Here is a 17612-nt window from a genome sequence, read left to right on the forward strand (position 1 = left end):
CCCTTGCATAATACACATTAATTTCTCTTATTTCAACAGTTCATTAGTACGATGCTTGTTTTGAGAGCCCCTGTCAGTAGCGCTGGATAACATTTTAATTCCTCCGAGTGACTCAAATAATTCCTTGTCCTCAAACATGTTACTTGTTTTAAAGTGATATTATTTTTGCCCTGGAATTGCTTAACAATTGCTTAAATGATCCATGTTAGAAGGATTTCAAAGAGGGAGGACATTAATGTTATGTCCTCAAATATAACTAAAAGAAAACCGTTTATATATAAAACATAAGTTGTTAAAATATAGAAAATAATAATTATTAAATATTATTATTATTATATTGCTATTATTTTTATTATTATTATTATTATTATATTACTATTATTTTTATTACATCATAGATATTTGAATGTATTAAGAAATAAAATTCCATGTTTTTCAATATACAGAGGCTTAATTTAGTTGTAATGCTGCATTAAGGTGTGCAGTCATAAAAAGTCCAGCAAATAAACCTATAAATATTTATAGCAAATATATTATAAGAAAATGTGCAAAATATCAAGAAGTTGATTGGGAAACATTTTCATAAAATAAACTACATTTTTAATACTAAAAAGACAAACCAACTGCTAAAATATTGCCGTGCAATTCTCAAGGAAGTAAAGAATATGTTTAACAACTTTGGTTTTTTTTATTGTTTTAGATCTGCTACAAAAATAAATGCCAAAATGGATAATTGTGGATTATGTTTGTCATTTTTACAACTACTCTCCTTCCTCGTAATTACGGGTGAACATGACGTGGTCTTTTATGGCCCTTATTTCTGGGAACAATTATACGATACTATATAGAAGTCAAACAGGATTTAAGGTCTTGTTAGGCATTTGGCAGTGCTGACTTCTACAAATTCATTTAGTTAGTAAGAAACTAAGCAGATACACTCGAAATGTTGCTTTTTTTATTTTGCTTCTGTTTTGTGCGCTCTTTCCAATGTCTACTATGTAACTTTATAACAGTATTTTTATAGATACAACTCTATTACTATTTTGTGCTGAAATCATGCATGGTTTTATTTTTTTATTTATTTTTTTATTAACTGCTGCACTGAGTATTAATATACTCTACTTGTATATAAATTGTGTTGGCGTTCAGTACTTCCTAATACATCACAAGCCATGGTGTCCTTGGATTGTGAGCGTGCAACCCAGGGCCGGCCCGATAATGGAGCCGAGTGGGGCAACCACTTTGCCGCCCCAAGCCCTTTTTTTTTTTTTTAAGCGAAAGAGAGAGAAAGGGGCGCTGAGTGGTTTTCGTTTACCAAGCTGTCAGTACCCGCTCGGCGCCCCTCTCTCTCTCCTCTGCGGTCGAGTCTCACTGTTCGGTCTCGGTGCCGGCTTGTAATGCTGAGTGCCAGAAGATTACCTCATTTCTGGCGCTCAGCATTACAAGCCGGCACCGAGACCGAACAGGGAGACTCGCCGCAGGCAAGGACGGCCCAAGGAAAAATGCCGCCTGGGACGAATTTTAAAATGCCGCCCCCCCCTTATCTACCCTTTCTCTCCCTCCGTCCCTGCCGACCCCCCCATTATCTACCCTTACCCCCCCCTTGTACTTACCTTTCAGCAGTCCTGCGGCAAGTCTCCCTGTTCGGTCTCGGTGCTGGCTTGCTCAGCATTACAAGCCGGCACTGAGACCGAACAGGGAGACTCACCGCAGAGGAGAGAGAGAGGCGCTCCTTTCTCTCTCTCTTTCGCTTTAAAAAAAAAAAGGGCCATTGTCGGGCCGACCCTGGCCGCAGGACTGCTGAAAGGTAAGTACAAGGGGGGGTAAGGGTAGATAATAGGGAGGGAGGGAGAGGAAGGGTAGATAATGGGGGGGTGGCAGGGACAGAGGGAGAGGAAGGGTAGATAAGGGGGGCGGCATTTTAAAATTCGCCCCAGGCGGTATTTTGCCTTGGGCCGGCCCTGGTGCAACCTAATGTATCGGTTTGTCTTAGTCTGTCAATTCTAGTTTTGTCATACCCCTTGAATTTATATATTTTAAGAAAAAATGTTGGCACAGTTTCCAGAATATAAGAAATAGTCACAGAATTGAAGCCCCATTTCAGTCAGTATTTCTAGACACATAAAAGTATGTCACGTGTTTTCTGAGCTGAGGGGTTCAAAGACAGTTTAACAAATCCATTTAACCATATCTTTTCCAGATTAATACCATTAGGTAAGTACCAGCATTGAAAGAATTTAACTGTTAAGGTGAATTTAACTGTTAAGGTGTGCCGACTGTGAATCAGTCCTACCTCTTTCTACCTCAGTCCTTACCTCTTTTGTGATCTCACATTTCCCTCCACTGATTGGCTGCTTAAAAATGCCAATCAACATCAGGAAGCTGCTTCCATTGATTTCAATGGCCATACTTTTCTCATATGCACGCAGGGGTCTTGTTAGAATTCCTCAGAGCATTTGGCCGAACACATCTCCTGAAAATAGCTAGCGGTGCGGAAAGGGGCAAATGCATATAGGTTTTCTGAATCCCCCCATGCATTTGCAAGAGGGACACCATGTAAAGGGATCTCTCATGCATCATATGCAGTATAGCGAATACGATGGCTGAAATGTCCAGTCAGCACTTTCAAATCCAGTATTTTTAGAATAAAAAATCCAACAAGCTACACATGCATAATCTAAGCTTTATCAACCATATTCATTTTACTTAAAGTTATAATTTTAACAATGTTAAATATTTACCATTTCAGAGTATAAAGCTTTATTTTAAAATCAATTTCTACAAATATTAGACTATACAGTAAAGGACATAAAGGTATATTTATGGCTTATCAATACATTATTGACCTTATTTATTATTGAACTTATGTTGAAATTATTCTTTATAAAAAAAAAAAACTTTGTTAAAAAAGAGCAAAGCCAATCAGTATTCATTCATTTGATTAAAGAATGTAGACTGCTTATTGTAATCATCAAAAACAAATCAAAGGGAATGGAAACCATCCGATAAAGCGGTGCATTGTGGGAGGACATGGGATTCCATGCCAATTACTAAGTATGATCAAAAGCTCTTTAGGATTAGACATTGATGACATAACTATGAATTACAGTTTTCTACATAGCTGAAGAACATTGAACACCACAATGTCCTGGTTTCTTCTTACAAGAATATATATGTATGTATGTGTGTGTGTGTGTGTATACGCTCAATCGGTGATCTGTTAAAATGAAGGTTCACACAAGTATGACATAAATCAATGGGTATATCTTGTGTGCCATCCAAAGGCAAGTGTACTGGACAGCTATGGACATTGCGGGTAGGCCACTGACTCCAAACATTGCCCTTGAAAAATAGAGAACAAATCCTTTAAGAAGAAAGCCAGAGAAAGTGACAAGGAAACAGGCCATACCATGGCTAATTTCCCCATTTCTACTCATCATTTGTTTTTTTTTTTAAATCAATGGCGCTCAAGTAAGAACATAAGTAATGCTTTACATTTCCTGCTCTGTTACAGGAACTCAAGGGCAGATGGAATCTCCGAAATGGTCCATTTAAACTTTATCTTACTGTTAATCAAACTGTGGGATTTCTTCCACATAGCGTTTTATATCAGCTATTAAACCACATTACCTTTACTGCACACTGATCCTGTTTGTTAGTGTTGCTAGTCCACACAGACAGATGCTGGTTATACAATGCATTAAATCCCATTAGGAGACTGTGAAATGTGCAGGAGGTTGGCTACACATGCAATCATACACACTGAGAACATCCTGTTTATTTGAATTTTTCTCCCTTGATTGGCTGTGGTGTATCAGTACATTGCTGACAACTGGGAATTACTCCAGTGGAACATGCCTTTCCTATGACAAAGATCTAGAAAGCAACAGTAATATGTATCTGTCCAGTTTATCCGCACACAAAAAAAAAAGAACAAGCAGTTTTACAGGAATGAATAGAGTGTTCGCTTGTAAGGGCTTTTTGGAACTTCACTAAAGGGCCCCATTGACCTCTGTAGACCATCTGAGCTAATAAATCCTTAGACCCCCAGTTCCGGAATGTTTTGGGTAAGGTCAAGATGGCAAATTTCCTTCTTCTACAATATCAGATGTTATGGTAATTCCTTTTAACTAATGAGTAAGAGCAAAAGAATGTCTTCAAACCCCATCTAGGCCCAGCGGAATCTGTTGAAAATGTATGACAGCTGTGAGCCTTGGCTCTGCTCTCCCTATGAATGTATGAGAGCTGGCAGTAGAACAGGGATGACTGATTGTACATCCAGCGTGTACATAATATTTGTTTCACAACCTCCTGTTTCACACAGCACAACTATATCAAAGTGCTATTGTCATGCTTGCCATTTTTCTAATGGTTCAGCGTGGACTGGCTCATTCTGATCATGGCTTTCAGATCATGGATGAAAATAGTTGCGTTTCTAATAAAAATTAGGACATTTAATTGTACCGTATTTCTATGGGACAGGGTTCTTTCAGTTTCAGCAAGTAATCCTTGGATTTAGTGCTATATTAAAGTTTGTAAATGACCTGTAACTGTGTATGAGTTTTACACGATCATTGGATTACTATTAACTCTCTGAAGCACAAATTAAGTAACAAAAGCTGTTCATTTACTCTCAAGTGCCATTAACCTGTAGTGTTGGGCCTTACACTTTTTTTTTTTTTTATGTTTCTGCCTACAAAGAATCACAGGTTTGTTTTGGGTTTTTTTTTAATCTCGAATCATTGGAAAGGGGACAGACCATTAAACACCAAAAAGTGTTTTGGTTATATGTCCAATAATAAAGCTGTTTGGGAAAAACAACACTGATACTACGCCAAAGATTTTGAAGGTCTGTAGCCATACGTGAGTAATAAGTTATTTTTCCTCTGCTGAATTCAGGCCTCTGGTAAAGTGCGTAATTTAACCGTTATATTTTATATCTAGCTCTATCTATCCCTGCAATTCCCTACTTATATCCACACCTTTTCTGCCCCTAATTCAGCCCAGAAACCCCTCCCTAACCACCTCATATGATCGTTTTAATGTAAGACTTATCAGCAACATAAATCCCAGGCCATTTAACCCTTTCCTTACCCAGGGTTTTTAGTACTATTTGTACGGTACGTTTTTTCCCCCATTTTTACCATCTGCGCATTTAATCAACATTCCCCTTTTCCGTGTTTGATGTACCCACACAAATTAAACATCTCCTTTTTCAGAAAAAATAAGACTTTCATCTGAAACAGTAGAAACGTGACAACAATAATTGTGCTAGTATGTAAAACTTATGCAGCAATTTTGTTTGAATTTCTCCTATACATTAGGTGCCACTGATGAACAATGACCCAATTTGTGTTTAGCAACATACCCTGATTACAGACATAACCCACATACATATTTTTTATGTTCACATACATCCCTTATACATACCTTATAGTAGAGTATTTTTAATACTTCCGGCTTAAGGAGTTTGGGAATAGAGAACAGGGGGTTATAATTTTTATATGTAGTGCTTGGCCAATGGGATGTGGGATATATATATATATATATATATATATATTTGCCCTGTTATCAGTGCAATAACATCCCTCTGTCACAATGGCATCACTGAGCTAACTGTATTGTTTATTTTTATTTATTTACATTTTTATTTTTCTATTTCATTAAAAACACTTTTTTAAAGCTTTTTTTTGAAAGTGAAGCGAGAGGAACATTGTTTCCCATGCTCTCCCCTCTGATCTCCCCTGCACTGATAACACTGTGATGAGCAAATATGGTTCCATAGGCTTGCAATGCTAATCGCAATGCTGATCGCAATGCTTGCAATCAGCCAGCAGGGAAGCAATCGGAGATCCCAGCAGGATCTAGACAGACCCTGCTGAGTCTCTCCTGTCCTCCAGTGACCTTTTCGGTGGGTGTCAGCAGTGACAGGTGCAATAGGGTATTCTTAGGGTATACTGCTGCTTGCTCTGAGAGCCATTAAAAGCAATCTGTAGGCAGCCAATGATGCTAGCTTCTGCTGACAGGGAGAGTCCAGGCTGTCAAACAACACAGGTAGTGTAGGTATGTCATCCATGTAATCTTGCCACACCTGATTTTTGTTGCTGTAATTTTTGATGCTGTAATATATTCATTTTTATTACATTTTTGATAGCCTGCCTTTCTAAATAAAATTCCAGACCCTTTTTGAAGGCATCCATAGTACTTGATGGCACCACCTCTCTTGGAAGTGAATTCCATACCTTTATTGCTCTTATTGTAAAGGCACAGAATATGACCCCTTGTTCCAGGCAAAGAAGATGACCTCTTGTTCTTTGTATGTTTCTAACAGGTCACTGGAGAGGTCTTTATGTTGGCCATATTTATACATTTATACAATGTTATAATATTCCCTTTGAGGTGACATTTTTCTAGCGTATATATATATATAACTAAGATCCCCTTATTAACTTTGTAGCCTTCCTATGAAACCTTTTCTAGTTCCATAATGTCCTTTTTAAGGACTGGTGCCCAGAACTGCACTGCATATCCAATGTGAGGTTGGGCGGTCTTTCTGGTGTTGCGGGCGGGAGCGGGCGGTCAGGCACTGTACCTGCAGGTCCCGGTAATCCCGCGCAGTCCCGCAAGGCTGCCTTCGCGCTGCTCCCTCACAGCGTCTCTTCTCTTGCTCCGTCCAGGTAAACAGCGGAGCCGCGTGATGTGACGTCACTTCCCGTGACTCCAGATTTGGAGTGACTTACATAGTGGATAAAAGGTATTCATATGTGTGGCATTAAATAGAGTTTTTTTTATTTTTGCACATTTCTGATTCATGGTGGAATTTAGTCAGTGACATATAATAGGCACATCATATTAAATATTGTTTGCATATTGGCTGGAAATGTAAATTAATTCAAGATCGTTATATATGCAATGCTTCATTTTTTGTAAATTATCACTGTATCACATGTCTATTCCTTTAATAGTACCGGTAATATAGCCAGAATTGTGTTATTTCATTGTTTTAGGTTTTTAATGACTTTTTATTCCAAGGGTCTGATTCCATTTATTTTCCACTACTTCGAACAGAATGTAGTAATTAAAATAGAGTATTGTAATTCATAGAAACCGTATTTTATACTGGAAATTTACCAAGAAAATTCAGATTCTAAGAGCCCTTACGTGCCCTGGTGCATGTGTGTTTCATTTGGCATCCCAGATATTATAGTGGTGAGTCATGTGACCTTTAATTCCCCAAAAATAAATGAATAAAACTGTGCTGAAAGCTTAATATCAAAATCAACTCTCAAATGAATAAATATTGAAGTATTTTTTTCTTCTTTTACAAAATAAATTTAAAGCTCAGTCTTTGTTTCATGCGTATTGGTTCACATAATCTAGGCATTTTGCCAGGAAAAAGCAGTCATTACTAAATTCCGACATTTCTTTTAAATAAACTGTCATTTATCAGTATATAGGAGGACAGATTATGTTTTGCAGCTGAGGATGTAGCTGAATTTTTCCTTTCTTTATAAAATATTTACATACACTGCAGCCATCAGGAAGTTGAAAACTGAAAAGTTGTCAGTGTTTAACCTGTTGTTGTTTTAAAGGTATAATATGCCTGAAAAAGAGGCCTAGGTTGTCTCTAAAGCCTGCAATCCATTATACATCAATTAGGCAAATTTGCTTTCTTGTTTTAAAGGAAAATTCACTCATAAAAAAAGTATATATATATATATATATATATATAAGTATATATATATATATATAAACACATAAACATTAATATGTAGTTCTTCCCCCTTCGCAGCTATAATAGTTTCCACTCTTCTGGGAAGGGTTTTCACAAGATTTTGGAGTGTTTCTGTTGGAAATTCATTCATCCAGGACAGCATTTGTGGGGTCAGGCGCTGATGTTGGACGAGAAGGCCTGGTTCGCAATCTCCCTTCTAGTTCATCCCAAAGGTGTTTGATAGGGTTGAGGTCAGGGTTCTGTGCAGGCCCGCCAAGTTCTTTCACACCAAGCTCTTCCAACAATGTCTTTATGGACCTTGCTTTGTGCACTGGGGCACAGTCATGCTGGAATAGAAAAGGGCCTTCCCCAAAACTGTTCCCACAAAGTGGGAAGCACAGCATTGCCCAAAATGTCTTAGTGTGCTGAAGGGCACATTCCGAGACATTTTGGCTATGCTAACATATTAAGAAACACTTTGGTTAATTATTATTTTTTTGCCACATGGAATCTTAAATGTACTTGATGTTTAGTAAATAAAACCTCGTAACTGGAAAAAATCTAACTGAACCCCTACATTTGGAAATGTTTAGCAGCTTGATCATCAGAAATAGTTGTTTACTTTTATGTCACCATAAGTAGAGGTTTGTATGCTACGTTTTCAGCCTTGCATTAGTCAAGAAGTCTTAAGTTGTTGAGTCTTTCATAAATTTCTTGCAAAGCCATTACAAGTTTGCCTGGAGGATTGATTTAGAAATCTGTGTATATGAAAGCCAGAGCTTGATTTAATTAATAGTCACAATGGGATAGGATTTATTTTTTTCCCTTTGACTAATCCAGTGAGGAAATCCACCCTTCACGGTGTTATCTTTGTTTTGTAATGTTAGTATTCTTGAAGGAAACATGAACAACATTTAAAATAAATAAAAGGGAGGAGTGAATTTGATAAATATAAATCGTAAAGCCCTAGATTTTAAGTACTAACAAGAAGGTCTCCATCACTAGGCCAGATCAAGTGGTTACATATATAAGTAAACTAATGGGGAGTAGAGGATGTTTGTTATTGGTTGTTAGGCATGGCCTGCCTGAGTGTCAGTTACCTAAGGGCAGTGGCAAAAGGACAGCACTTAAGCTAGGTCCCACTCATGGCATGCTATCAATTACAATTTTACCTAACTTGTTGATTCTTCCTGTCTGTCGTTCCTCTCTAGGTTCTCCCATGGCATCCAAGAAATGAAGACATGTTGGCTTCCACCAGAAGAGCAACTCTTCAAAAAGGTGATGCACGCCGCAATAAAAATTTCCCTAACACTTAGACTACTTAATCTAGCCCAAGGCCTCTAAATTCCTGGGCTTCTAGGCCACCTGCCAGGCTCAGTCTTGAACTTCTCAGCCAAGTACAGCATCTTGTACAGGCAGAATGAAAAAGACACACAAGATATGCACATTATACCTGGGAGGCGGTGGAATCAGCAAATGCATATAGGGTGATTCTGTAGAATTCCCTCATGCATTTGCAAAATGAACACTGTGCCAATTTAAAGGGACCACTCAGCTCATCAAGTGCATATTATGTTAATAAACATAATTGAAAAAACTCTATGTGCCCCATTTGTATGGGGAGCAAGGCCTTTCCAATGCAATCCAATTCAGCACAGGAGGAACAGATTTAAATAAAAGTTTATTATTTTTTTATTTTGCTTATCTTCCAACAATGCCCATTCTCATCTTCAGCCCTTGGAAAGGGCCATCGCAATTGGTCTTGGGACAAAAATGAGAATAAGCTTGCACAGAGAAAATAAGTGATATTTTTTACTAGCAGGTTTGCACTATTGATTGTCAAAAGGGTGGACACTAATTTTTACTGTTCACTTATGCAACACTCATGGTCATTGTCCATACAAATTGTTTTTCAGACTTTTTAACCCCCCCCCTTACTCCAGTAGACAGGGGATGAGGAGGAAGGGTGCCCCCAAATAGCTATTCATTTATTTTAACCCTCCCATCTCACCAGGAACATGATGGGGGTGAGGAAAAGAAATTTCTTGGGTTCTGTACCTCCCATAAGGTATGTTTTAACTCCCCAATATACCTAACTCCTAAGTTGATTTATTTAGCAACCACACGAGGTGGAGATAACCATCGGCACAAACAACTTTTACATGCAAGTTGTAGCTTGCTACTGCATGTAACTTAAATAGAGTCATGTCATTCCAAGTCTAATTATATTTTCATTCTTCGGCCAGAAAATATTGCTAGTAAATATAACAATAATGAGAAGACATTTTATTTGAATTACAGAAAAAAGCAAATAGAGGTGAAAATAAAGAAAATACATTAAGCCTAGTAAGTGCAATTATATATAAGCTTTTTATAATCTGTTATAATTATCTTCTCAGTAAAATCTGACATACTTATCTCAGAGGAAACCCTGGATTCTTGCTGCTCATTTTACATCTTCCATAGCTTGCAAAAGAAAGTTTAGGAATGAACCCTACTACAGGTCATGCAATTGCGCAAAAAACATGTAAAAACTTGCCTAAGCTTTTATTTCATTGCATGTCAACTGGAAATTTACATTTTTCAGCAAGGCTCTTAGATGCGTGACTATGGAAAAAAAGCAATATTATTCACTAAAGCTAGAAATTGCTGGAGAACAGGTCTCTTCGCTATGCATTATGAACTCGACTGAGCTTCTCCAATGTACAATTGAGTGAGCTAGTCATGTACCACACATAGTCATACATAGCATACTGTACATTTTGAAAATCATTTCACCAATTTAAATATGCATCATGCAGGTCAATTTCACACCTTTCTTACGGGAGGCATAATAATAAAACAGTGAAATTGCAGCTTTAGTGAAACAAAACAAACTGTTTAGTGAATAAACCACTAAATGGCTTAACCTCTCAGTGATTGTCAATATTTATATAAAATAGATTAGAAGAGATAGTAGCAGGGATGAATCGATTGAATACTAACTTTAGAAAGTTGTGTAATTATATAGAAGAGAATGATGATGAAAAAAAGGACATTTTAATAAATCTAGTCAAAGTTATTTAAGATTTAAAAAGCAGCCTATATCCAAAATATAAGACAAGTTATATCCGCACAAAGGACCCAACAACTAGTTGTATCCCTCAAGGAACATTGAGGAAGGAGCTCCATATCTGGACTCACTTTTACAGCCAGAGAGACCCCCAGAACATGCCCAATGGAAGAGAATACATGGAAAAAGAAAATATAAAACTAGCTCAGATGAGAATGGAAAACTCTGAAAAACCTATGATGAATTCACACTTTTATAAGTCTCAGATTTTAGTTCACTGTTGTCATTACAAAGGAAAATCTCCATCAGCATATCAGACTAGTCCCAACCTCAAGAGCAGTCTAGATTTCTCTTTTTGTAAAAAAAAAAAACATTATACATGTCTTGTTATTCTTACAAAATCAATTCTGTATGATACTTAAAACTACTTGACTTCCAAAGAGCACACAATCAATGCAACATTCCTTAAAACATTTAAACAGATGCAGACATCACTTATGTAATCTTAATGGAAAGATTCTGAGTAATTCTGATAATCACTTCAAGTTTGGTCTTTCTGATCCGACTTTTTGAAACGTGGAACTAGCATTTGACCACACAGCAATGCAGACCAGGGGATGACAAAGGAGAACTTGGATAATGAACAGCTTAAACTTGTAATTCCATGTTCTCCACCAAATTACTATTGATGTTGATTAAGAGGATGGTTCTGTTTTCTCTGAAGATCAAATACATTTCATTTAGCTGCTTTACTTTCAATTGTATCCATATGTATATGTATTATTTATCATATTCCTCATTATCAATTAAGAGGAAAGATAGAGCAAAATATAATTCTTAAAGTACTCAGGCTGATTATTCAGAAGTACAAAATAGTTTACTGTACTCACATTTCAAAAAATCATACCAGATGTCTACTAAGGCACAATACAGCATTATATCATAAAACCAGTTGGTACAGTGGACAACGTAAATGGCATATTGCAAATATGGATCTGTCTGATCTGGATTATTACTATTGTTATTGAATAATAATAGTAATAATAATCAGTCTACAGCAGTCCCACTTCAGTGAAATTCAGTGGGCTATATAAACTAAAGTAGTATAGTTTCTTAATTTTAAGTAAACGTACCAAAATATGCAAAAGTGTTTCTAATTTTAGAACATAAAAGCTATGGAATAAAAAAAAAACATCCACTTTATTTAAAAAAAACAAAACACATCAATAAGTATGTCTCAAGCGATGTATTGCATGACTACACCCAAAATTAGTTGGTTCACAGATTCCCTTCTGTGAGTGACACTCCACAATTATTTTTTCCTGTTTCTAATCCCTAGTATTATGTGGAGTTTTAGACACTCTCACGCAATTCATTACTGATTTTTTTTAAAACTGCCATATAGTTTATTTCTGTATGCTGAGTGCTCGTACCTTTTAGATTAGAAAAATATTTTTCATTATATACAATAGCTTTTATACAATCTGCATTATGTTATTATTACTATTATACTAACAGATTCCATTATATATATATATATATATATATATACCGTATTTGCTCGATTATAAGACGACCCTGATTATAAGAAGACCCCCCCATAATTCGAATATTAATTTAGGAAAAAAAGAAAATATATGCCTTATACTCCCTTATATGCCACTCTGCCCCCCAGAAATGCCTTCTACCCCCCTATATGCCACTCTGCCTCCCTGATATGCCACTCTGGTGCCAGATATACCTTATACCCCCTATATGCGAGTGCCTCCAAGATATGCCTCTTGACCCCTATATGCCACTCTGACCCCCAGAAATGCCTTATGTATCCCTATACGCCACTTTGCCTCCCTGATATTACTTTTAACCCTCTATATGCCACTCTGCCTCCCTGATATCCCTTTTAACCCCTATAAGCCACTCTGTCTCCAGAAAGCCCTTATTACCCCCCATATGCCACTCTTACCCTTCCCCGACTTACCAGTGCTTCCCTAGACTTGTCCCCCGTGCTTCAGATTCCTTGGTGTCTAGTGGGACAGCCGGTAGAGGTCTGCAGAAGGTCATGTGATGCCAGCGCTCCGTCATAGAAGCCCCAGAGGAAGTGCCGGCAGCAGCGGATGTTGTCTGCACGCATCGCCCACCGATGCCAGAGATGAGGATCCAAGTCCCCTGCAGCGCTGCGGGGGATCTGGATCTTAGTCTTGTAATCAGACCTCTATTTGATGTCTTCTTAGAAGACGACCTCGAATATAAGACAAGAGCATTTGCTCTGAAAAAACCTCATCTTATAATCAAAAAAATACGGTATATATATATATATACATATATATTATATATACCGTATATATATATATATATATATATATATATATATATATATATATATATATATATATATATATTATTTTAACCTATCCATAGGATCTATCCACTCCTTTGGTAATTCCATGACTGCCAATTTCAATCGAAAATTAACAAAGCAGTCTTTTTCCTTTAAAAATCATGTTCAAACACCTTGTAATTGCAACAACGACATGTACTTAGGGAATTAATTTCCTCGCAGGATGAATTTTAGTTACACAAATGTAGCAATGCCCCTTACTGACAGAAACTTTGACCTCTATCAATCAGTCAGGTTAATAAATTAATTGACAACCTTTAAAAATGTGTCACAATGAACACATCATACTTCCCTCAAAATCACACGTTTTTTACCTTATTTAACAAGAAAATTGATATAGCCATATTGGCCCAAAAGAATAATACCTTTTATTTGTCCAACCCAGAAAAAGTAGTACACTTACATAAGCTTTAAGGCTTTCTTTTTTGGAAATCGTGAGGTAAAGGCCTCTAGGGTTCAGAAACCTTAGTTGTTTAAAAAAAGTAAACATAACACATGGCTGAACCAAACAAAAAAGTGTGCATCACTTCTTAATCACTGATGCTGAACATATATACAGTATATAGCCAGTATATGGCCAAACAGGCGTTATCTGAATACAGTTTGCATTCACTTCACCATATATATCCAGCAATAAAAAACTGTGACAAATCGTAAAACAGCTCACATATTATCATATAGTAACATAAGATGGTAAAAGACATAAGCCATGTTTTCTGAGAAATGTAAATTTAAACAAAACATTGCATGTTTCTGCTTATACACAGGGTAGGTCTTGACAGGGTCTTCAAAATAACTAGTGTGGGTTTAATAAACATAGTTCTTTCTGTCACATTGTGAGCAAAAGCAGTAGAGGATAGTTCTCCAAGAATACAAAACATGAGAGACAACATAAACTTCATAAATCTGATATAACAACAAAGCAATGCAAATGTATGTTGGGAATAAAAAAGGACGTTAAGAATGACACTTTGGCTCTGAATTTCCTTCAAGCTATGGAAGAAAAACAACAGAGATCAGTTGAAATATCTTCAGGTTACTATATTGTTTTCTTTGCATGCTCTTCGTTATGACTTTGACTTTCTTCCAATAAGTTGATGAAACTACAATTTTGCTTTTAATCCAGTGTTACATTGTGATGCCAGAAGCCAAAACTATCACGCTTACAGGTATCACTAACCATGTGGATACTCATAGAGATGTTTTACAGATTAGAAAGTTAAGATGCATCTCATTGTGAACAAAGAAGCAGTCCCTCACCTTCTGTGCCTAGAGCTAGATTTACTATAATATTGTTTGCATTGCTTTTAACATATCTTAACTGGTCATACATTTAAAGCCACATCTTGATAGTGTAAGCTACTAAAATGCTGCCTGAACACTCAGTCATGCCTTTATGGATCAAGCACCAAAAAACATGTGGTTGATACTAAAGCAAAACCAGTGCCTGCTCTTGACATGAAAAACCTGCTAAATCGATTATAATATTTTTCCTGAGATTAGATATACCCAATGTGCTATGTTTTTTGGTTTTGCTTTTTTGCATGTTGTAGGGCAATAAGTACAAATAGAGTATTGTCATTTTAAAACCACTTTTTCCAAATCCTGTCATCCTGCGCACATGTCCTATTTAGGACATCTTTGAAGCCAGATTACCCACAACAAATGATATAATATATATATATATATATATATATATATATATATATATATATATATATATATATATAATATAATATTATATAATAATGATATAACATCAAATGATATATTTTTGAAAACTAGACACTCAAGGTTATTTCAAATTCTGGTATTTGAACAGTTTGCATGCACTAAGTCTGCCAGCAGCCTTTGTCAAATTGCATGGTAGTCATTTCTTTGTTTTGCTTTTTTTTACACACATTGTATTTCAGGTATCAATTTTAAGCTCCTGGTATATATCCCTGCCAAACAACACCCCAATAAGTGTTCAGCAGCATCAACCTGAGTACTGTGATAGCACCCATGCATAGGTTTAATCAGGTTGTTTGGGGACTAAAAGGCAACATTTGGGAGTGCATTTTTCTATTTGGTCACAGTACCCCCATGTCTTATTTGGGGCTGTACCCCCTGGGAACTCTTTACTATTTACAGAGCTCCGTGATCCTGTGAGAGGCAGGATGCTTCTCACCATGGAATCAATTTTTTTTGGTGCTGAATGATATCAAGGAATTTCAGAAACACGAGCTTTGGAGGTGATTTTTGATTGCTTTCTAAGTGCTTTTTAAGCAGCCATATTAAAAATGGTGATTGTGGCAGCTCCTGAGAGCGCTTGCATGCGCTACAAGACAAAACACCCAAACAAATATCATGGCCTTGCGGCAAACAATAAATTGGCTCAGTCTTAATTACCCAATGACACTGTCAATGTCTAATGAAAGTCTATAGAGGAAAAGGTTTAATTGGACAAACAGCACTTCATAAGCATTGTTATAAACTGTGAATTTTTTACATGACAACGCCTGCAATGGTGCCTCACATGTCGCAGGTTTGTTGGATTAAAATTAAATAAAAACAGTTTTTTTTTCTTAAATGCTTAATTACATTACTGTGCACAACACTCCATTTGATGCTTAAAATTACTTTAAGAATTAAAAAACTCAAATGTGTTCCAAAGTTAGGAGAATACCCTTGGTAAATACACAGATGCAAAATGACACTTTATTATGTAATAGAGGCCTTCAAGTTCAAGTTAAAAGCTAAACGTCCTGAAAATAATTAACTATAGATCTGTACGTCCTTCAAGCATTTCCCTTTAAAAATACGGCAGTGACTTTCACTGATAAGGGATTGTTTGTTGTGTCGTTCACTTCAGTCACACTGGAAGTATGCTAGAGCTCTTTTCAACAAAAGATGCCCTCATTCACATGGCATTTTAGGCCATCTGTTTCCCCCACAACACTGGAAATCAGTATTCAAACTTCACTTCTTGTTTATACTTCTCATTTAAAGATATTTAAAAAGATGGAGGGCAGCATGGGGGAAGGAAATTAATTATGACAAACATGCATCGGTAAACTTAAGCTTAGGATGTAGCATTGCGTTTGTCCAAATTGCTAAAAAAAGAACGTATACTATACACCAAAAATGTATCTCCATGGCACAGATATAAGAAGTATCCCTAGGGGTACAATTAAACATTATTAAATGTCCCAAAATATTAGCCTTCCCTTGAAGTTGTAAATGCTTAGGCATTGCTTGACCTTTTTGAAATGCAACGACAACTTAAAAGCAAGGCGATCCAAATGACTTATAAAGAAAAAAAACTAAACTAATTATCTAGAATCATTTTAAAATTTGAATTCAAGTAGTTCACAAACTAGTCTATATTTGCTTCAGAAAATATTAATATTTTAAAATTTAATTTGCGATTTGTGAAGAAATTGTCATGACTAGTCGTGACTAGCTTCACCGTGGCTAGTTTTAGGGAAATAGTCATGTGATAAGTGGCACTTGCTTACATTGTACAATTTTTATTTTTTAGCGCTTTTGTAGTAAGTACCAAAAAAAAATTTTGTAGTAAGTAGGATGACTTTTCTTATTTCAATGGTAGCTTAGCTACAGTGATCAATAAAATAATCATACAACTCATCCTTTATCACACAATCCACACAACTCAAATTTTGGCAAAATGTCCATAATGTACACTGCTCCTTTTTTAATGCATTTACTAAGCCACACAGTCAGTTCTCAGGATCTCTGACAGCAGCTGCAGCCAGCTGTGTTTTAGAGGAACAAAACTTCCGATAGACTGAATCCAGACTATACTTGTTATCCCACATGATCCTTGTCTAAAATGGTGCAAACACATCTTTGCCTGCTGAGTAACAGTTTCCACCAGGAAACACAATTTTAGGACAGTCCCATATGTTTCTGCTGAGCGTGTATAAAAAGCCTGCCATTCTCCCCCTATAGGGTGAGTCATTTCCACATGAACATTTTACATCAAGAATAAACAGTCTGTCCTTCTTTCTCTGACGCAGGTTCTAAAAGTGTTAGACACGCTGGTAGAAAGTTGTCATAGTTGTCTGCACTTGGAAAATAATATGATTCAGACATTCAAATGGATAACAAGAAAACAAATGTTTCCCAGTCATTCCAGAACTTATCAGGATGCTAACTTCCTGAAGAATAATGCATGGATACATTTGGTAAAGCTGAACTTGGCTGAAGAAGCCAAAGCAAAAATTTCAACTAAATATTATTTTATTTGTGTGATTTGGGGAATACGTTATGAAGTGAATAGGACCAACAAAAGATCATTTATAGTACATATTTTTGCTATATTACTGATTATATATATATATATATATATATATATATATTATGAAATATGTAGCAATCGTAGATTTAAAGCATGTTCTCAGCATGTTATATCTGTCCAGTTTGCCAGGAGAAAGTCCAATCGC

This window comes from Spea bombifrons, chromosome 1, assembly GCF_027358695.1.
Source record: "Spea bombifrons isolate aSpeBom1 chromosome 1, aSpeBom1.2.pri, whole genome shotgun sequence".
NCBI lineage: Eukaryota > Metazoa > Chordata > Amphibia > Anura > Pelobatidae > Spea > Spea bombifrons.